At 33.3% G+C, this 22,938-nt stretch overlaps 1 pseudogene across 1 annotated transcript; it reads left to right on the top strand.

Annotated features, from left to right (window-relative positions):
* Positions 1-772: 772 nt before the first annotated feature.
* On the top strand, positions 773-14,137 carry LOC114392236 (annotated as a pseudogene). The gene is made up of 22 exons (XR_003662267.1): positions 773-1,189; positions 1,300-1,409; positions 2,236-2,888; positions 2,993-3,037; positions 3,169-3,270; positions 3,358-3,438; positions 3,930-3,996; positions 5,583-5,683; positions 5,786-5,893; positions 6,529-6,599; positions 6,722-6,778; positions 7,526-7,634; positions 7,715-7,795; positions 8,277-8,363; positions 8,731-8,937; positions 9,871-10,199; positions 11,705-11,791; positions 11,962-12,061; positions 12,783-12,874; positions 12,960-12,998; positions 13,123-13,213; positions 13,530-14,137. The product of XR_003662267.1 is annotated as a suppressor of RPS4-RLD 1-like (transcript).
* Positions 14,138-22,938: the final 8,801 nt, after the last annotated feature.

The following is a 22,938-nucleotide window of genomic DNA, read 5'->3' on the forward strand; positions in this document are numbered from 1 at the left end:
CTATAAAATATTTTTTCTAAATAATAATAAAATTGTATGTACTAAAAGTTATACTAATTTCTTATTAATATTTTTCTAATATTTTTTTATTATAAAATGCATATTATTATTATTTTATAAAATAAATATGGAGCAGGATGCATTAACTTTTAGGCTAAAATGTACTTTAAGTTATTTATTTTTTTACAAAAATTTATTTTGGTTCTTAATTTCTTAAACTGAGGTATTGTTGTTCTTTTCAAAGGATGATTTGATTTTATAGCACAATTTTGAACTATATTTTTACTTGATTTAAGACATAAAATATGTTTCATTAGATTCATTTGTATAAAAATTGTGAAATCCAATTAATGTTTGATAATTTTTTTTATAAACATGATGAAAAATTCTATAAAAAGTGAATCCCACAAGTAATTATAAAACTGAAAATTTTAATATCAAAATTTTTTTAGTTGCTCATGAAACTCACTTTTCGCACTATTTATGACCAATTTTTTTTCTTTCAAAAATTAGTTGAAATCCTAATTTCTATTAGTGAATCTTATAGGACAAGTTCTATGTGGATTGGTGAAAAGGAGTTCAAAATTGTATTCTACAATGAAAAAATGATCCTTATTTCATACGAATAATACTGTTTCAAATTTGAAAAATAAAATAAAAATGAATATTTTAAAAAATAAAGAAAACCAAATTTTAGTAGAAAAAAAACCAAAAATATACTTAAGGCAGTAGTTTTTAATATCTCTATCTATATAGAGTGGGGAATAATATTGAAGAGAAAAAAGCTCTGGCCAAGCCTCCTAGGTGCAAGTCACGCGTTGTGCGGTGCACGTGATCGATCGTTCACCGTTACTCTTTAAGCACTCGCCTTCTTTCTCTATCTCTCTCTCTCAACCCAATTTCCCGAGGTCAGCACAGCACAGCACTCTTCAACCATCAATCATCCATCGCCTTCTTCATTTCACCACCGCGCGCACAATTGCAATTACATTTCCACCCCCCAAATTTCCCTTTCAGAAGAAAAAACCACCACCACCTCACCTCTGATCCGTGCACCTCACGTGCCCATGGCTCCTGCTACCTCCGAGCGCGTGGAGTTGGCCAGGCTCTGCGCCTCCAAGGACTGGTCCAAAGCCATTCGAATCCTCGATTCCCTCGTTTCTCATTCCAACGCAATTCAAGACCTATGGTTCCTTTTTCATTTCCCCCTTTTTTTCTTTTCTCTCTCATTGATTCATTCGTTATTGTGAATGCTTTGCATATATACTTTGCTGATCTTGTTTCGATTTTCGCTTTCAGCAACCGCGCGTTCTGTTACAGCAAATTAGAGCTCCACAAGCACGTGATTAAGGATTGCGACAGAGCGCTTCAGCTTGACCCTACGCTTCTTCAAGCTTATATTCTCAAAGGTTCCATTCTCCTATGTCAAATTCGATCTTCTTTTCGTGCCGTCTTTTGCTGTAATTGAATTTACGCTCTTCTTACCTATTTAATTGCGTGCTTTTTTTTTTGGGATTGGTAATTGAACTAGTTTTAGGTTTTAGTTAAACGTAATCTATTCATTAGCCGATTTTCCTTATGTATTTTGCCTTGGAAATTTACTGTGCCGCTTTTTGACTTTTTCTGACTAGTTTTCAGATATGCTATTTCTTGTGATCAATTAAATAGATGGATAGGGTGTTGTTTGTTTCTGCATCAGTCTTGAATTATGCAACGATATACAGCTTCTGTGTAATTGAAGAAAATTGACGTGATTATCTGTGTATCACTGAATGTCATGCGTGTTGTCGCATTGCACAGAAGCGACAGTGTACGACTTCTGCGTAACTGAAGAAAATTGACATGATTGTGTGTGTATTATTGAATGTTTCATGCATTGGCGCGTTGCACAGAAGCGACAATGTACAACTTCTGTGTAATTGAAGAAAATTGGCGTGATTATGTGTGTATTGGATGTGTGTCTGCATAAATGGATTATTTTTAATAAATGATTATACTCTGAAACCAATGTAGCCGAGAGAAAAGGCAATTTTGTCTACAATGAAGATTAGGGTTGGTTGTTGCATGATGATCATGTTGGAATTGTTTTATAGTGTATTTTGTCATGCTGTTTATAGATTAGTATCTCGTCATTCTTTTAGTTTATGTTGAAGAAGGTTTGAATGAAATTTTCTCATGCACTACATATGTCTTATATTTTTTGACTTAGGGATTTTTTTTCTTTCTGTTATCTAGGTTCTGCGCTCTCTGTGTTGGGAAGGAAAGAAAATGCTCTATTGGTATGGGAGCAGGGCTATGAACATGCTCTGCATCAGTCTGCTGACTTGAAACAGCTGCTAGAACTTGAAGAGCTTATAGCGACTGCAAAACAAGGCAACAATACACTGTGTGAAAGTGAAACCCATAGGTCGTTGCCACAAACCAAATCAGTTTCTCTGAGTAATGGGAGCTCTAGTGAAACTTGTAAGATCCAAGATACATTGGGCACTCGGGCTGAATTATGTGGTGATGCTACTGGTGATAAATCAGAGACATGCCTAAAGTCTGCTGATAATTCCAACTTAAAGCATGAATCACATGATGAATATAGAGAGTCTAATAAATCTGATGGCCAAGTGAATGGAAGCCCTGATGTTCTTGATACACTTAGTTACAATTCTGAATCATGTAATGACTCAAGTGATGCCTCAGAATCAAGCGATAAAGTATCTACCAATAGTGGTGACTCAGCTAATGTCCCTAAAATTTTTAGAAACCCAATTAGTAAGTTTATATTTTCTGATGAAAGAAAAGGTGAAGCAAGGAAAAATAAGAAGTTCTGCGTTGCTCGGATTTCAAATACAAATTCCATTAGTGTAGATTTTCGACTCTCAAGGGGTATAGCAGAGGTTTGTTTTCATGCTTTTAATTGAATAAACAAATTACATAACGACTTCCGTGTTGTTGTATTTATTTGATTAAGAGCATATTTGATATTATGGTCCTTTTTCAGGTTAATGAAGGAAAATATGCTCATGCCATATCCATTTTTGACCAGGTGAAAAATTTTCCTCACAAGTGATTCTCTCATTTTCATCTTTTCATGCCTTTTCAATCTTGTTCTGTCTATTTTTTTTCTTCATATTATTAAATTACATACTACAGCCTTGCCCCCTTCATTTTATGTAGATACTGAAAAAGGACCCAGCTTATCCTGAGGCACTAATAGGAAGAGGTACAGCATATGCATTCCAGAGGGAACTTGATGCTGCTATAGCTGATTTTACAAAGGTGGTTGAATGAAAACTGTCGAACAGGTGTATATAGAGATATGGTATTTCTTCTATATGTAAGTGTTTTACATGTTGTATGTATTAGGCTATACAATTTAATCCATTGGCTGGTGAGGCATGGAAAAGGAGAGGTCAGGCCAGGGCAGCCTTGGGAGAGTTTGTTGAGGTGAGCATGGCCATCCCTACTTCTTAGAAACTTAATCTCAGTCTAACATGTTGAAACTCTCGGAACTTCATTCATCGGGCAATCCTCTGGTTATATTTTATAAAAGAATCAGTTCTATTACAGAAAATGAAAATTGCAAGGAATTTTCTTTGTTTTTTTTATGCCAAGTCTGGTTCTGGTACTATTTGAACATTGCCATGTAAAGCTTTAGGCTTTTAGTTGAATGCTTGAACCCTTAATTGTGTTGGTGCTAAACTAATCATGTGGTTATGAAGAATTCTGTGGTCTTTTATCTTGTTAGATTCAATGTTATTGAAGTCTCTATGTATGACCTACAAGATCCTATGTGATATTGTTTAAGATGTTTGAGATATGAAAAGATTGAAATATTTTGTACATTCTGTGGCGCTTCACTTCCTATTTTTTGGCACAAGTATAAACCTGTAAATGTGACAATTGCTGTTTCCCCCCCCTCTCGATATGGATATCAGGCTATTGAAGACTTGACCAAGGCATTAGAGTTTGAACCTGACACAGCAGATATTTTACATGAGAGAGGTAGCTTGTCTTTAACTAATTTGTTATTTGGGCAACCGATTTTTGCTGGACTTGAATAATTAAGCATGCCTCTATTTTGCTCTCTTTGTTACAATGGTGGGTCCATATCTTGTGGTAATTTGTAGAAGTTCAGACAGAGAAATTGGATTAGTTTTTCTGTGGCATGATTGTTGTATTTTACCTTTAGCATATGCAAACATACATTTTCATTTCTTAGAAGCAAATGAAGAATTAACACATTTTGAATTGCTAGATGTATTTACATTTCTGTTACTGGATGCTCATCCATGAGTATGTGGATGACATTATATTATTAACTGGGGATAGGAGAGAACAACAAATCCTATTGATTCATTGCCCACACATAGACAAGATGCAAATATTTTGACTAACAGATTGAAGAGTCCTACATTTTAGAGAATTGTATCCAACCTGACAATGGAGGACACCTATTCACTAACTTGAGGGGGAATGTGAGTATTTGTGCTATTTTAGGAATGTATCTGTTAAGAAGTTATACTATTTTTGTAATCTATAAAATTTATGTTGTCAGTCGTGCTGCTATAGTAGCAAATAGTGGAATAGCGGATAGTGGTTGCGGATTTTAAAGCGGTGCAACGCAAAAGGGTAAGCGTTGGAGGTTTGAAGAAGTGGGAAAAGTGGCCATGATTTCATTTTCAACATCGTGCCTCTTGTGGCAAAACACAGCCGCCCCAGGTGTTTTGGCACAGTCTCTGGGACCTGTGCCATTGCCGGACAGCGTCTGCGACCTTTGCTGTCGATGGACAGCCGCTGCTACTGACCTTCCAGTCATCCATCTTCAATTTCTGCCATTGGGGGGTGGGGTTTCACTTTCAGTCTTTCAATTAGAGGCAGTGACACTTTGCTAATAGCAGGGGCCTGATTGGTTCTAGTGACTTAGAGTTTCAGGGGAACTTGGCTATGATGGCCTAATGTTTCAGTGTTTTTTTTTTCTTGTTTCGGTTTGCTGGGCTTCAATTTGAGTAGTCTAACTTTTTTTTCCTCTTTAAAGCATAACATACAATACAATCAACTAAATAATAATAATAATAATAATAATAAACTAGATAATAAAAGTAATAAAAATTATAAATTATAGTAAACTATTTAAAGCATAATATATAATATAATAAACTAAATAAAGCATAGCATATAATATAATTAATTAATAAATTAAATAATAATAGTATTATAGTAATAACAAATTTCAGAAATATAATACTATGTTTTTAATTGTGTATTTTTCTATTTTTGAGTATTTATATGTGTATGATATAAATTTATATTTTCTAGACTTCGCAATAGATGCCATCCTGCTATCCCACTTTAGCAGCTTTGGGATCAGCCACTACGAGCCGCTGTTTGGGATTAATATAAAATAGGCTATATTTTAGAAAATCACAACAAATCAAGGGATTATAGCTTAGAATAGGGAGATATTTTGTTTCCAAAACTAGTGTTGGAACTTCTGTATACATTCTACCTAAGTGATCTATGAAATCATCTAGTTGAACCCTAAAATTTTGAGACTAACTAATGTATGTCTTGTATAAATTTCAATGCAGGAATTGTCAATTTCAAATTTAAAGAGTTTGATGCAGCTGTTGAAGACCTTTCAGCTTGCGTGAAGCTAGATAAGGATAATACGTCTGCCTACACATATTTGGTGGGCCTTGAGTCTTATTACTTGAATCCTCATTGATTTTGGATCTAGATCTCTTATATGGAAGGTCTCTTCAGTCTTTCACTGAACAAATTGACTTTACAGGGTTTAGCATTATCTTCAATTGGTGAATATAAGGAAGCTGAGGAAGCTCATCTCAAATCACTTCAACTTGACAAAAATTTCCTTGAAGCATGGGCACATCTGACTCAGGTGTCTATTCATCCGTATCCATACTGCACTGATAGTTTGATCATATTAAAGAAATGAATGTATACTTCAAATATGTTAACTTGTATTCTTGAATTCTGTGTTATCTCTACTCATATCTGGTTTCACTACTTTCATCCATGTTGCTTCTGTCTGCCTGTAATCCAATTTACTTTCCACTTGACATGAATTATCTGTTTCATATCAGATCAGTTCACGTGTACGTTTTTCTTTTATTCAATTATAGGCTTATTTATCTGGTAGGCTACATTTTTTATAGCTTTTTATTTATAGGCTTAAAAGCTATTCTGTTAGATGATTTTGCTTGCTAGCTTTGGTTTGAATATGTATTTGACAGTTTATATATATGTGTGTGTGTGTGTGTGTGTGTGTGTGTGTGTGTATCAAAGATCTAGCAGCCATAGGCTAATAATTATTAAGTATGCTTCTTCTTTTCTGCCTAATTTGATTATCAGTTATAGGCTTAAAACTATTCTGTTGTTGAGTATAACAGCGAGTTTTATGGTGGCTGCCAATAGCCTAACACAACCCTCCTCTTTAACTCAGGCTTGGGATTGGCTATTTTGTTGGATGGCTTTAATTGGTAGTGTTGTTTTGAATTTGTGGTTTTTGTGCAGTTCTATCAAGATTTAGCTAAGCCAACAAAGGCTCAGGAATGTATAAATAGGATGCTACATATTGATGGGAGGTAATTGTCATGACTGAACTGTATTATTCATCAGCATTGTTTTCTGCGAGCTTCTTCCACTTGATGTACTTTGTGCCTATTCTCTTTACCTGAGGTTGATTGCTTTTACATTTTGATGTTAGGTTTGCAAGAGCTTATCATTTGCGTGGCCTTCTGTTCCATGCAATGGGTGAACACAGGTATTTGTCCAGCCATACTTGCTAATCCATTGAAGAAGTTGAATATTTATTTGCAGTGACTTTTTTTTCATGAGTCTTGACTCTTGAGGATTTGGTCCATGACACTAGTATAAGTTATAGTGGTACTCTCAATTAACAGTTAAGGAAACATATATGGATGGTAGAACATGCAATAAATTGAAGCCTTTTAGGAACAAAAGATTAGTCGGTAATACTGGTTTTAGGAACTATGGACATGACTGGAACTTATTACTTGTTGTTTTTCATAACAATTATAATTGTTGAAATAGAATCTCATAAGGAGGTTCATTTTGTATTTTCGTAAATTTAGGTTTGTGTTAGAGAACAAGCACTTTGAGGAAGATTTATGTTGTGATTTTTGCTATTCCTAAAGTCGTAAACTCAAATCATATAGTTGTATTATAGCTATTATTCAAGTCCAATTCCTAAAATTTGGGGACTTAAAATGGTCTGCTACTTTTGCTGATAAAAAAAAAATGGTCTGCTACTGGTATTTTGGTCTGTAATCTAGGATTCTAGAGTGATAAATTGTATATGAATTATTGCACAATGGGTATACTGGTAGAAGTGCAACAATTCCTTGAGTTTGAATTCATAATGACACCTAAGGTCCATGTAAATTGCTTTTAAATATTTCATACTAATCATCGGTGCTAAGTTTTCTAGTTTGGTACTCTATTATGCTGTTACTAGATTTTATTTTTAACTTGGGTTTGGATGTAACAGGAAGGCTATCAAGGATTTGACAATGGGGTTGAGCATTGATGGCAGCAACATTGAATGTTTGTATTTACGTGCTTCCTGCTACCATGCTGTTGGACAATACAAAGAAGCGGTATGGATTTTTTTAATTTAATTTTTTGGTGCAATGTTGGTTTACATTTGGCATGCTATAACTTTTTTTAATGGTCTCAGGTCAAGGACTATGATGCTGCATTGGATTTGGAACTGGATTCAATGGACAAGTTCGTGCTTCAGTGCCTTGTCTTTTATCAGGTTTGTTTTATTGAAATAGTATACTTGTTGCATCAGTTTTTATTCTCCCTCTTAATCTTATTCAACTGATAAAAAAGAACATAAATAAATTTCCTTCTACGCTAAAAGATCTACTAACTGGGACACAAAGTTGACAGTATTGAGTAGTGACATGTCATAGCAAAAATTCATTTAGAGCAGGAGAGATTATTGCTACTCTGTTAATTTGAATATGTGAATTTCTGTTGGCATGTTTTGAATTAGGTCTGTTCCCTTCTGCTTTAGTTCCTCATGTTAGTTAGTTATGTCAACATTGAGACATACTTGTAGAACTTGCCCTCCCTTGATTCAGCTACTTATAACTAAATTATTATTTTTGAGAAATAAAATGCTGCTTTTGGACTGATGTGCCATTGGTGCTCTGCGAATTAACATGGTACATATTAAGTTTCATTCATTAAGAGCCTAATTCTATGATATGCTTCAACCCTTTCTTTTGCAGAAAGAGATTGCCCTGTACACAGCCTCAAAATTTAATGGTGATTTTTGCTGGTTTGATATTGACGGGGATATTGATGCTCTTTTTAAGGTAAAATTTATGAAAACAATTCTACTTTCCTTGGTACTAATAATGTTTCTTAATTCAAAGGTGTCTTAATTGGAAAATCCTGTTTACCTGACTTTAGGATTTCTTGGTTGCTATGTGGTGATTGTGGTCATGTGTGTAAAGTAGGCCACTTTCCAGAAAAACAGGAAGAATAAAAGAAAATATAAGATTTGATTTTCACAAGCATGCCTGTGGGGAATTTGATGTGGGTTTAAAAGGATGTATTGCATAGCAAGTAGGTTTTAAATCACAATGTGCTTGGTTATTCACATTTTATAAAGCATGAGTTGAGGTTCCCATTTCTAGGATAGTTATTTGTATCTACAATTCTACATTGTATTATATTCAGGAATACTGGTGCAAGAAATTGCATCCAAAGAATGTATGCGAAAAGGTTTTCAGGCAACCTCCTTTACGCGAGTCTTTAAGAAAGGGAAAGCTTAAAAAGCAAGAGTTTACTATTACCAAGCAGAAGGCTGCTCTTCTACAGGCTTCAGACTCCATTGGCATGAAAATCCAATATGATTGTCCAGGATTCCTACCTAATAGACGCCAGGTAAAGCTATTTCTGGTTTCTTGCTCTTCTATATCTCATGGCTTATTGATTATTATCATTTTTCTTTCTTTTTCATCAAATCCCTTTTCTGCTGAGGGCCCCACTTTTATTCTCAATAGTCTTTGGTGTGCCATATTATACTTGCACATTTTCTTTGCTCTAATGGAACTAGAAAAGGATTTGGTTGCATCCAAAAATTCTGATGATCCTTGTTCATATCATGTAAAATCAAATTGCAAAAGTAGGAAACATGTTATATTATTTCCATTTACTTCCAAGTGAGGGATGCTATTTTATTTTATTGAATGACAGAAATAATAGTGCATAATGATTGGATAATATTATAAAATTGGTACACAGTTGAGGGATTTCAGTTTTCTGATTTTAACAATATAACTTCTAAACAAGTCAAACTTCCATTCTCAATAAATCTCTATCAAAGGAAATTTATTTTAACTGTATTTCCCAAAGTAAAAACATGCAGTTTTCATAGAATCATATCATTTATGAGGGTGAGTCCTGGCGTAACGGAAAAGTTACATCTTGGTGACCAGTTGGTCACGGGCCTGAATCCAGAAACAACCTCTTTGCATATGCAAGGAGAAGGCTGCATACAATGACCCTCTCCCATATCTTCACATAGCGAAGAGCCTTTTGGCACCGAGGTGCGCTAGGTTTTGTTTTTCAATTAGTTTTAAAATCCTGGGTATGTGTGTGTGCGCGCGCACGAGTGTGTAGTTTATTTAGTAGCTACAGTATATTCTGGACACTTTATTCTAGATATATGCAAGTTGTGATATATTTTTCCTTTATAAATTTCATGCGTTCACTTAAAAGTGACATGCATCCAACGGACAATTGTTTTTTCTCATCGTTGTTGATAATATCCTCTAACCTATCTATATCTGTATGTTAATACTTCCTTATTATCAGCATCGAATGGCTGGACTTGCTGCTATTGAAATTGCACAAAAAGTCTCAAAGGCTTGGCGTTCCCTGCATGCTGAATGGAAATATTCGAATAAAGGAAATTCAAAGAATGGGAGAAGGGCCAGGAGAAGGGAAAGAATTAACATGCCCAGTCAAAATAGAGGAGGTGCTGGTTGTAGTACAAGCAGTACCTCAGTAACATCTTCAAATGGAACTGTAGATGATAGATTATCCAGCCGTACATTTTCGTGGCACAATGTTTACTCATTAGCTGTTAGATGGAGACAGATTTCTGAGCCTTGTGATCCTGTTGTATGGGTGAACAAGCTAAGGTATCCCTTCTATGGGCTAAGTATTTTATCAGAGCACATTAAGAGTACGCATGATTTATTGTTCAGAAATTTTATAATGTTTCAGATATAATATTTATACTTAGGATGTACGTAGATTTTCATTATCTCCACCTTTTTATGTGTCTCTCCTATCTAATTGATATAATTGCTGCTGAATGCTGACTCTGCTATAAAATCCTATAGTCCTAGAGGCATGACTGAACTATCCTCTTTTGTGGTCAACTAAGTTTACAGAAATTCTATATGTATTCAAACTCCCACTTATTTTCAGTTAATACTGGTAAATTTTTGTAAGGTCATGTTCATATCTTCAAACACGATCCCATAGACTTGAGGTAGTATGCTTACATCAAATATGTTTTCAGTGCAGATAAAGGTCTCCTTCCTATAATAAATTAATTACAAATAATTGTTTAAAAAATCTATAACAAGACTGAGGAGAGGACAAGGATGGTGTAAATTTACGGTAAAGGGAAAATTTCCAAATTAATGTCAAAGATACGTTGACAAACTTGTATTGAATACTAAGTTGCTGATTATACTTGACCTTTGCTCATTTACATCAGTTGAGTCTGAAATGAGTAAAGTGAAAGTGTGCAGCTTTTTCTACATCCAGGATAACCAACCACAACCTCTTTGGTACAAAGTAATGAACAAATTAGATTCTTTGTGTATTCAGTCCTCTCCCTCCAAACTCCCTCAAAGTGAGGATGATTTTTATAAAAGAATTTGGTTATTCATAATTTCTTTTAATATTATATATTCCATTTTCATCTCGTTTTGATAAAAACTCATTTGGATTCTTTACTTGTTACTATCTATTCCTCTAAATTTTGCATGAATTGTTTGTCCCTTTTCTTCTCATTGTTACATTTTAGTCCTTCAGCATTTTTTGTGCACGTGTTAACTTTTATCCTTTTGCAAATGCTTTTTGTTTTTGTTGTTATTTACTGAGATTTTAGATTTGTTTAAGAGATGGCTGAGTTTTTGTTGGCTCTAAGTTGATATCTTTTGTTTAGGCTTTCAACAAAAGCTGCAGTATTTATTATTCCATAAGGACCATAAAAAAGGGATAGAACTTCCCTTACTTTTAAAACTTAGATAACCTAAGTTTTACAGTTGAAAGGAGGAAATGAATTCTCAGTGGAACTAGAGTGACTAAGTATATTCAGCCTTCATATTAACTTTCAGTGCTTTCATTTCTATGTGGATTGTTTTGCTAAGATTGATTTTTACATTTATTAAAATTATGCAATTAAAGAGGTCATGTTCTTTACTTTCATTATGAAGTATATACTTTCCATTATTTGTGACAATAAGCTCAGAATTATATTGGTCATGATTGGATAAGTTTTTTCTTTTATTGGTTGCCAGCCTTTTAGCAATATTGATTAATGTGCCTGGTTTATTGTTATTTCAAGCTGGACTTAAAGACTAGTTCTGGATTTTGATTTTCTTGTTTTTTTTTTTGTTTTGCTCTGCAGTGATGAGTTTAATGCTGGATTTGGTTCTCACACACCTATGATTCTTGGGCAAGCCAGAGTTGTTCGTTACTTTCCTAATTATGAAAGGTGAAGAGCCTGTTTCCTGATTTTATTGATTTATTATATATTAGTAGAGTGGCTATGAAAGGAACATTATGACATCGTTGATACATGTAACTGACCCTAAAGTTGGAATAGGCTTGGTTGTTGTTGTAATAGTCTAGCTTTGAAAATGATTGTTATTTTAAATGTCACAGAACGTTAGAAATTGCAAAGACTGTAATGAAAGAGAGATCATTTGTCCGCAGCAAAACAGACAAGATCATTCATCTTTCCGAAGATGGGAAATTAGAAGAGGTCAGTTGTTGATTGTTGATTTAGATATGTTGTGCCTCTTTCCTTTAACATTGCTTGATTTACTATGCAAAAGGCCTCCTCCGTGACTTCTAACCCCTCAAAAGGTCTAGCCTTGGAAAAGTTATGGTTTTCCTGATGTCAGTAAGTAAACCTCTTAAGCCCCCTTGTTTGGCTTGGGTGATACACTACAGTTGTAATTGCAAGATAGACATATTTTATTCCGTGTTTTAAATTTTCATTAGACATGGTTTCTACATGCACGCACAGCATGTCTGGACAATCAAAGTACTATTATTATTACTGTAGCACACGGTTATCATCGTTATCATTAGATAGGTTGAATTTGTACCCAAGAAAGTAGAAATTCATAAGTTGTATGATAGACTATGTTTCTTATGCATCAAGTCAGATGGACTGTGAAACATGTAATCTGTAGTTTCTAATTAATTGGTTTTGGTGTTTTAAATTAGCTCGTAGGCATAGGAGATTCCTTATAAATATAATTGATGCTCAAGGATTTCATTTTTGTCTGTTAACTTTTTGACGAAGAAATGCTTCCAGATTCTTTTCTCTTGCTTTCGAATGATATCAAATTAATGTAATGATAGTCCCTTGCTGATGATGTTACATGTTTTTCTGTTTTGTATTACCTAGCTTGAAGAACAATAGTTTTATAGTCTATCATTTTCTGAAAATAGAAACTTTAATATTTGATATGCAGATTATGCATGCAAAATCATGTTCTGATCTTTATAAAGTTATTGGTGAGGATTTTTGGTTGGCTACCTGGTGCAACAGTACTGCATTTGAAGGGTAAGCGTTCACAGTGCTAACAGTGTCTGGAAACATGTAATTTCTTTAACATATATTTACTCTCTGGATGTTATTGTTTCCTCAGGAAGCAGCTTGAAGGAACTAGGATAAACCTTGTAAAAATGTAAGCTAGATACTAGCCTTGTGAAAATTTCAAGTTATTGTCTTCCACATTTTCTTGTCATTGCTGTAAAATTTTAGTTTTCACGCTTGAAATTTAATTGGGGAACTGAAACATGTTTTTTCAGGGGAGAGCATGGTTTTGACTTTGCAATCAAAACACCTTGTACCCCTGCTAGATGGGAAGATTTTGACGAAGAAATGACAGTGGCATGGGAAGTATGTTTCTCATACTAAACAACTTTTAGTGTATTAATTAGCTAATAGTGACATATATGGCTCTCTATATAGCCATTTTTGGTTTATTTCTTAAGTAAGAATGTTTCTTTTAACATCCCTACCAATGATCTCATTCCATCTGTACCATTCAATCATCGTTAATATTTCATGATAATTTTCAGCTTTAGAAATTTGCTAACAGATATTTTACTATTCTTAAAGTTTCATTTAAAAACACGTTTTTGTTATTTATAGCTCAAGTCATTAGATGAATTGTAATATTTATCTTGTATCCATCTTGAAACTGTTGTGTCAGACTCTCTGCAATGCTTACTGTGGTGAAAACTATGGGTCTACTGACTTCGACACGCTTGAAAACGTGCGAGATGCAATTTTAAGGATGACATATTACTGGTATGACATTTTAAAAATGGTTAAATTATCTTTGATTTTGTGCATCTGAAAATCATTTCTGCAAATCTGATTGAACTGCTTTTCAGGTATAACTTTATGCCACTGTCTAGGGGATCGGCAGGGGTTGGATTTATAGTTATGCTGGGTTTGTTACTTGCTGCCAACATGGAGTTCACAGGAAGCATCCCACAGGGTTTGCAGGTTGATTGGGAAGCCATTTTGAACTTGGATCCAAACTCGTTTGTGGATTCGGTTAAAACGTGGCTGTATCCATCTCTGAAGGTCACAACCTCATGGAAAGACTACCCTGATATTGCTTCAACATTTGCAACAACAGGGTCGGCCATTGCTGCTTTGAACTTTTCTTTTGATGATTGAACTCCTGTCTGTAATTATGACCGTGAGTTAGTTGCATATTAACTGTGACAAGTTTGTTACATTGTAACCATATGTTAACGATTATACAATAAAGTTTTTATGGCATTGGATGACAAATTACCATTTCTATTATCACCATTTTTTTTCAACTATCACTAGTTGCCTTGCCTAGCTGGTGGTCCCTGCCCATAAAAGACGCGCATGCTTTCTGTTTGTATTTTACTTGTTAAACTGGTCGCAGCGACAATCGGTTTTATCATAATTCTTTACATCCTTGTATTAATCTTCTCCGCTCTTCCATTTATTTCCTGTTTTTTTCTATACTATTCTCGTAATGCCTCAAAGTTAGGTATACGTCCATGATTGAGATGTTCAGTTTTTCGTAGTATTTTATTAATCAGTGCGCAGAAAAAACCAAAGCAGTTTGGTCGGGTAAGGCGCATAAATCTAACTTTAATGCAAAAGAGCAGTGGATTTTGCAAGAGGTCATAAAATAAAACAGTATATTTATAGGGGAGTATCTTATGATTAAACATCCCCAACTTGTAATGTAAAAATAAAAAATCACGAATTTGTTTTTATCCTTTTTATGACCTGGTAAATCGTGCTCTGCATGTTTTTCAAGTATCATGGGCTCTAATAATACTAATTGATTTATGCCGTCCATTTCACCTAACAGAGAGAAGATTTGTGTAGAACAAACGATATTAAATAGTTAAATAGCATGAACATCATTCAAATCTATCATTTTTTTTTAGGAATTAAAATCTATCATTTTAAAGCTAAAATAAGTTTTTATTTATTTATTTATTTTAATTCATTTCTTTAATAAATCATGAATCATCCATATTCGATATATTTAAGCCAATTTATATTGATAGGCATACATTGTAATCAACAAATTAAAAGTAAGAAACAGTAGAAAAGAAAAAGAAAATTAAGAAGTAGGATTAAAATAAATTTACCAATATCTATTGGTTCAAGTGACAAGGAACTTAATTTCCTTTAAATAAAATTTGTGAGTTGAATTTTGTGAATGCAAAGATGAGCATTAAAAGAATTCGAGACGAAACAAATAAAATTTAGAATTCCTCAGATTCAGTTTTTATATTCGAGTCTAATGTGAATTGTAGATAACTAGAATTCGAGACGGAACAAATAAAATTTATTATAAAGAAGCTTAATTCTTATTAGGCTAGTTCTCTCTTGTTAAAGTGTTTGCATATGAAATATCAAACCAAACAAGAAAGTCACATTTATAATTGAAATAATTAATTAATCTGACCGTAAGCATCTTTTCACTTTTTGGTTGGCATCTACCTTTAAAAATATATTCTCAATCATTCTAAAAAATATTGATTTGTTTTCTTTTCTGCATCACATGAATTTGTTATGCTATACAATATATATTTCTCACCCTCATTGCTGATGCGAAACAGGTAACAACGGGCCTTAAATTTCTTTATATTTATTATTGTCTTATTTACAGCATATTTAATTCTCCACTATAGCCACTTAACATCAGTTGTGGTGTTATGAATACCTAATAAAGTTTATCAACTCATGAATCGATTGATATAATCTCGACAATGCTCCACAAATGTAAAGTGGGAATTTGAGATTGAAATTTTAAAGTAGAATTTGGGATTTATTGGTTTTAGTATAAAAAAATTGTGGATTGTTTGGGTATTACTAAAAAATGTCTTTTAAAGATGATTATTTAATACTTTTTACGATGATTTTTAAACGTTTTTTGAATTTGTCATAGTAGAAAATCAACATTTTTCACAATGAATTTTAAATCGTTTTAGAATCTTGACTTCTACATCATTTTTTTTAAACCTTCTTAGAATGTGTTATTTTTGTTTAAAAGATATTAAAAAAACACAAGGATATAAAGACGTTTTTTCAAAAAACCGTCTTAAAAAATAGGCATTTTAAGACCGTTTTCAGAAAACCGTCTTAAAAAATAGGCATTCTAAGATGATTTTTAGAGAACCATCTTAGAATGTACACTTTCTAAGACGATTTTCTAAAGAACTGTCTTAGAATGTGTTATTTTTTGGTTAAAAAATGTTTTGCACACCTTTTATCATAATAATCAGTAGATTCTTAGACAAGTTTAAATTGACAAATTTGTACATATATAAAACAGAAGACCAAGGAGACGTTCAAACTAACAAATACTTTTCTACGTATTCATGGTCTCAATTAGTCACTATGTGTGTAACTATATTTTTCAATTTAAAAATAAAGCATAAATAAAATTTAGAAAAATATCATGTACAAAAGCTTGAACATCTCAGGATTTGCAATAAAGAGAGGACCAAGGACAATGTTAGATACAAAAAGGAATTATAGATAGTGGAAAAGTATATTTGCTCCAATTTTCAATTTTATTTGCTCCTACTTAGGTGCTTTGTGTTTTTTGAGATTACATCAAACTAATTATCCTTTTGTGTTTGCCTCACTTGAGATTGCATCAAGTACCCACCATAAAGGATTTCATCATGGATGACCCGAAGGTTTCATGACATTGTGTCATTGATTTAATGATTTGACAATAATGTTGAAATCCTTTAAATCACCTAATGGCATCCAAGTTGCACGAACATAATCTTTGTGCTTCCTGTTACTAAAAGTTGTAATGATCCATATAACCATGAAATATGTTTTCCCTGCAGTTGATTCAATTGTCTTTGACTTCCCTAATACAACACAATCATTTAGCATAAATTAAGTAGTGAAGCAAATTTGAGATTCAACTCCAAAGTAGATATTGCCTTACTCGATTTCCTGCAATTCATGTAACAAATGAACTTAGCATTATAGTTATTTGATAAGCACATAAGTAAATCTAGTGCAAACAACCTCCTTGGCTTGGCTTAATTGACAACATTTTGTGTATTTGAAACTTCCACTTGACTATAATTGGAGTTAGGCCTTACAACCTTTGGACAAAGGTAAAACATCAAACAAAACATGTATAATTTTTTTAATGAACAAAACCCAAAAGAGAAAACTTTTATAGAAACTAATTAGAGGAGTTTCTTCTTATACAAATATTACCTTAGGCATGCACTTGGCAACTTAATTCTAAAGGCACATTCACCATTAATGAATATAGTTACCGAAAACAATGGTCTATTAGTGACATTTTCCCCACTCCATTATAACTGTATACAAATAATGAACTAACCAGTAGTAGTTCCTGATCATTCTCCAAGACAGAATCATAGCAAAAATACAACATAAGTAAAATTGTAACCGATATACTTACTAGATTTAGATTACAACCCTTGGAGTTTAATTTTATTCTTTCAATCTGAGTAGAAGCCATTGAAATTTCTTTATATTTAGCCATTGACCATATCCTGATATACAGTTGGGGTTAACATTCATCGTATATGATAATGATTATCTCATTCAAGACATATTTTAATAAATACTAATAGAGTAAAAATTGGACAAAAAAAAGGACCTATAGCTTCAAATTTTGATAATAAAAGCAAAGATTGTGAACATTTAATTTATAAACCTAGCTTCATAAGTGGATATTTGTTCTCAAACAAGCAGGTCCGGGATCATGGGAGATGAACAAATGTCAATAAATTAAGGATTACAGGTCATGCATATGAAAAGAAGCATTCATTTAATTAAGCTCACCCCAATGTCTTCACTCAATTAAAACTTCATGATTTTCAGCAACTACATATAAAGAGCTAGTAGGGGGAATAAAATATAGATACCCACCTATCTCTTTTTTGATTTAGCGGAACATAAGGGAAAACGAGAAGCGGATAAGAGAAAAGAATAAAATGAGTCTCAATAGCTTTGGGCATTTAATGAAACCAATCAAAAATCATATGGGAAATTGAACAGAAATATTTATACAAGATTACAAGTATAAAACAAACAATAGGAAGGATGGATTAAATGCTCTATGACAGAAGGCACAGGCAATGAAATCCTTAGAGCATAACTCCCTTTGCAGCCTAAAAACTCAATCACTAAAAAAAACAACTAAAAAATGAAACTTGATGCTAGAATATAGAGACCCAGAAGCACAAGTACATATTGGTGAAGAACATTCCAACACAAAAGCTTGCCACACAAAGCAGAAGAACCCATTTCCTATATAAGGCATTCCTTCCACTCAGTTCTACACCTCATCCCCTGCTCTTCATTCTCCTCTTCTTCCTCACCTCACTATAATAACCAGAAATAGAAATAGATAATAATGCACACAATATAAAAAATACAATGAGAAACAAAAATAAAAAAAATGAGAAGCACACCACTATTCATAATCAGAAATGTCCATCAATCGGGTCCTAAGCCCTACTGCTCGCTCTCCTCTCTGGCCCAAACCTACAACCCAATCATGTCCCTCCAATTGGGCTCAGTGACTGTAGCCATGGCCTTCTCCCCCATCGTGGCCCAAGAAATCCTCCAAAAGAATGACCAATCCACGGTGGGCGACACCCTGGCCTGGGCCTTCGTCGAGCCATGGTGGCACAAATGTCGACACGTCTACACCACCCAACTCCTCTACTTGATCCAACACCTTTGTCACCACATAGTTCAATAACTCCTTGAACATCTTCGCAAGCAAGCTTGGAATAGAAAACTTGTTGGCATTAGAGACTCACACACATCTAGTCATGACCAAGGGATTTGTTGTTCTAACCCCTGATCTAGTGTTTCCAACACCAGATCTGGTTTTTTCAACCCTGGATCTGCCATGAACTAGCATTGATACCTCAAAGAGACTTCACAACAAAATCAAGGAGTTATCTACATGTAGCTACAAGAGGGTAGGGTTCGTGAGAGGGAGGGAAACAATGAAGAGGGTGAAGGAAGAAAGCTCCATGAGAGGGAAGAACTAGGGCATTTGCACGAGGGAGAGCTTCGACAGCAACAACCCTGAGCTTTGACAGCAACAACCCTGAGCTTCGACGATGACAACTTTGAGTGAGAACACGAGGCTGAAAACATATTGAGCTAGGCTAAAAAGATGAAAGCCTAGTTATACTCCTATCAACGACAGTTTTCATAAAAATGATGTTGGAAGTTACAATCAAAGATGGTTTTGTAAAATCGATGTTGAAAAGTTACCTTCAAAGATGGTTTACAAAGAACTGATATCGAGATTTTGCACTTATTTGCAAAAATGCCACCATATTTACTTCAACGACAATTTTTATGAACCGGTGTTGTTGCACCATTATAGAAAGTCTTTTTTCTAGTAATGGGTGAGATTGTTTTATATGTATGTTCTACTAAAAAAGTCTCATGAAATCTGAAACTTTCTACCCCGACATACATATTTATATAATATCATACATGAAAATGCAGAATTAATTAAATAGATTTTATTCAATGAATATAAAAGAGTTCACGTGGGTAAAAGGTCCACATCCACGTTAATCATCAAATTAAAAACATATCAAATAAGGTACGAATACATCTTTGGTCCAAAACAAGGCCATCCAATTTTTACAAAAGAAAACAAGTTAAGAAGCAGAATAACATAAAGTAACATGTTGAGAACATTATGCAAATAATATAAAAACTCATGTCTCAATGTTACATTCTATCAGAGCATTGTATTCCAGCTTCCTCTAGCACAAGGTTCTTTAAAGTCATCACCTAACCATTTGCTCCCACAAACACAAGGTTCGAGATCATCACAAGATCCAAACACAAACAACACACATGGAGTGAGTTATCATATTCCTAAATAGGTAGAGTGATAATTGTTGTGCATAAGTATAATTTGTAATTAAGTCAATAAAAATTGTCGAATTTTCCCTCTTTTATTGTTTCTTTTTTGTGTGAATAATTGAGATTTTGGTACCATCTGAATTTGCATCTAGTAGGTACTTAAATTGGTAAAGTTATATTGTTTTGGTGGTGTATTTGTTGCAGAAACACAAAATAAAGCTTGGAAGAAAATTTGAAGATTTGGAGACTCTTGCTCAGCGGGCAGCACTTGCTTAGCACGCCTTCACGTGATATCAGGCTTCTCCATGTGACTTCTTCGCGCTAGACGAGTGTTGCCCGCTGAGCGAGAGTCTCCAGATCTTCAACTTCTCTTTTAAGCTTTATTATGTGTTTCTACAACAAATACACCACCAAAACAGTATAACTTTACCGGTTTAAGCACCTATTGGACATAAATTCAGATGGTACCAAAATCTTAATTATTCACACCAAAAAGAAGTAATAAAAGAGGGAAAATTCGAAAATTTTTATTGACTTAATTACAAATTATACTTATGCACAACAATTATCAGAGATAAACGAAAGCACATATATATAATATAAGTATAATAAGCTCAACTTAGCACAATTCGCTTTATGTTACCACTCATTTCTTAACATCACTTGTCCCAATGATTTAATAACAAAATCACATCTCACACCTTCACATTGATCACATGTTCAGAATAAGACAGGTTTAAAGGAGCACTCAAATCGGGTGTATTTACCCCAAGAGCTAGACTCCGAAGAATCCGTTAGGGCCTCTCCTTCTTGATTCAAGTTCAACCCAGAAAACATTTTAACTATACAAAACACACGACTCCTCAATTATTCTCAAAATAATTTTAACTCATTGGGTTCCCATAGTGGAACCCATCACAATACTCGTTGCGCATTAACTCGTCACCTTTAAAGGGTCTTACAATCATGTGACTATACGGTTCATAGCTCATAACTCAATGCACATAACATCTTAATACACATATGATCTCACAATTTAACACATACTCAACTTATCGCATACACCCAATCTCAATCACAATGTTATAATCCCAAAGCAACATGTTATCACACCTTATGAATCATATACACATCACACAATATTAATATATACATGACACAAACACAGACTTTACTTATGAACTATGCAATACGCACAACTACTCAATTGTTTTCAAAATCATTTTAACTTGTTGCCCCTCAAAGTGATTCAACTCATCGGGTTCCCACAGTGGATCCTATCACAATACTCATCGTGTAAAAACTCATCACCCTTAAAGGGTCTTATAGTTGTGTGATTGTACAGTTCATAGCTCACAACTTAATGTTACCACTTTACACTTCATAATAACATGTATAATCACATCGAGAAACGTATTAATCTCACACTTGTTCACAACACATGTCTCATCACACCTTCTCACTAACACATTATCACCTCTCATACATCATATATATAAAAACATTTAAGGCATATAACCATTCACTTATTCATTCAATTAATAACATAGAACATGTGCTCACATCATAGGGAACAAAAACCCTACATCAATTTCAAGAAAACATGCAAGAATTAAGAATTCCCAAATTTCTAGGATTCTAACATTTAAAGCGAAACACTCAATTAAACCATCAAATTTACATTAGGACATCAATTGACCTGTCAAACATGAGCAATTCATAGTTATCATTGTACTTACAGAATTAAAATGCATAAAACACCCCAAAATTAATCCTAATTTGATTTTCTAAGGATCCTTACACATGTTCACTCTAACCCTAATTGCGATAAACTCATCTCTTACCTCTAAGCGGGTTCACGTGTGTAATCCGACAGCGATAACGACATCTTTAGTGGTTTCCTAAGATTCTTCAAGCTTTTCTTCTGATTGCTTTGACAGGGTTTTCAAGTGTTAGAGGAAAGGAGAAAAGATTGGAGCCTCAATTTCGTTTTCTTTGTTCAAGGGGTATTTTTCTCTCTACAGACATTATTTCATAAATCCCAACGGTGGGAATATGTAGAAATGAGTTTTGAAGGTGTCTTCCGAATTTCATGATGATCCAACGGTTAATAAGTTTGATATCATAATTTTACTGAGATAAATTTTGGTATATGCGAGAGAGAAAAAAGGTTTTGGGAGAATAAGAAGAAAAAACGAATTTGAGAGAAAGAAAAAGTGTAGACAAGTATCATACATGTAAAAACTGACCTAATATGTCTCTATTTATAACTAGAGAACTCTCAACGTATTATTTACTTACTCTTTCATTGAATAAATAACCAATTAAAACATCACTTTATTTTCTAAAACATTATTTTACTCTATTTCTTTTATAATACTATGAAACTCTTATTTTAATTAACAAAAACTATTTTCTCTCATTTATTTAATTTCTAAAAACTCTATCAATTTTTAAATAAAACTTTTTTTTATTTGACAAAAAATGGAGTGTTACAAAATTCATTAAAATCCATTTAAAAAAGAATTCATCGAAATCTATATACTTTTGAATATTAGAAGATTCTTTTTAAGTTGTAAAAAATCCTAATTGAATACCAAGAGATTTTATTGACTTCCTTAAAAGAATCCTAATAATCTTGATTGAACACCACAAGACTTATTTCTATATTATTTAAAAATCTTAATTAAATGCCTCAAGACTTTTTACAAAAAAATACTTTTAAAATTCTTTAAAATTCTAATTGAATACACTCCTTAAATATATTTTTAGTCCTCATAATTTAGTATTTTTTTCTTGTTTTGTCCTTATAAAATTATTATTTTATTTTTAGTCTTTACAAATTATGTTTATTTTGTTTTTCGTTCTTATAATGATTTTGATAATATATTTTTTTCACTGTTTAAAATTCTTTAAGACTAAAAACAAAAAAATAATTTTACAAGATGAAATAAAAAAATAATAAATTATAAAAACTAAAAAGATATTTAAACAGTAATATCGACATCCGCTCCGGTGTAGCCATTGTAGTATCGGAAGGCAAGAAGACGGACACCAAACTTTTCAAATGCAATTTACGTGTACGAACTCTAAAATAAAATGAAATAGATTGCCTAATGAAAGATTTCTTTTGAAAATAACCAATATGGCTATATATGCCAACGAGGTTTATAGAATATTAACTAACGTTTGTCAGGATTTTTTTA

This window comes from Glycine soja, chromosome 17 (assembly GCF_004193775.1).
Source record: "Glycine soja cultivar W05 chromosome 17, ASM419377v2, whole genome shotgun sequence".
Classification (NCBI taxonomy): domain Eukaryota; kingdom Viridiplantae; phylum Streptophyta; class Magnoliopsida; order Fabales; family Fabaceae; genus Glycine; species Glycine soja.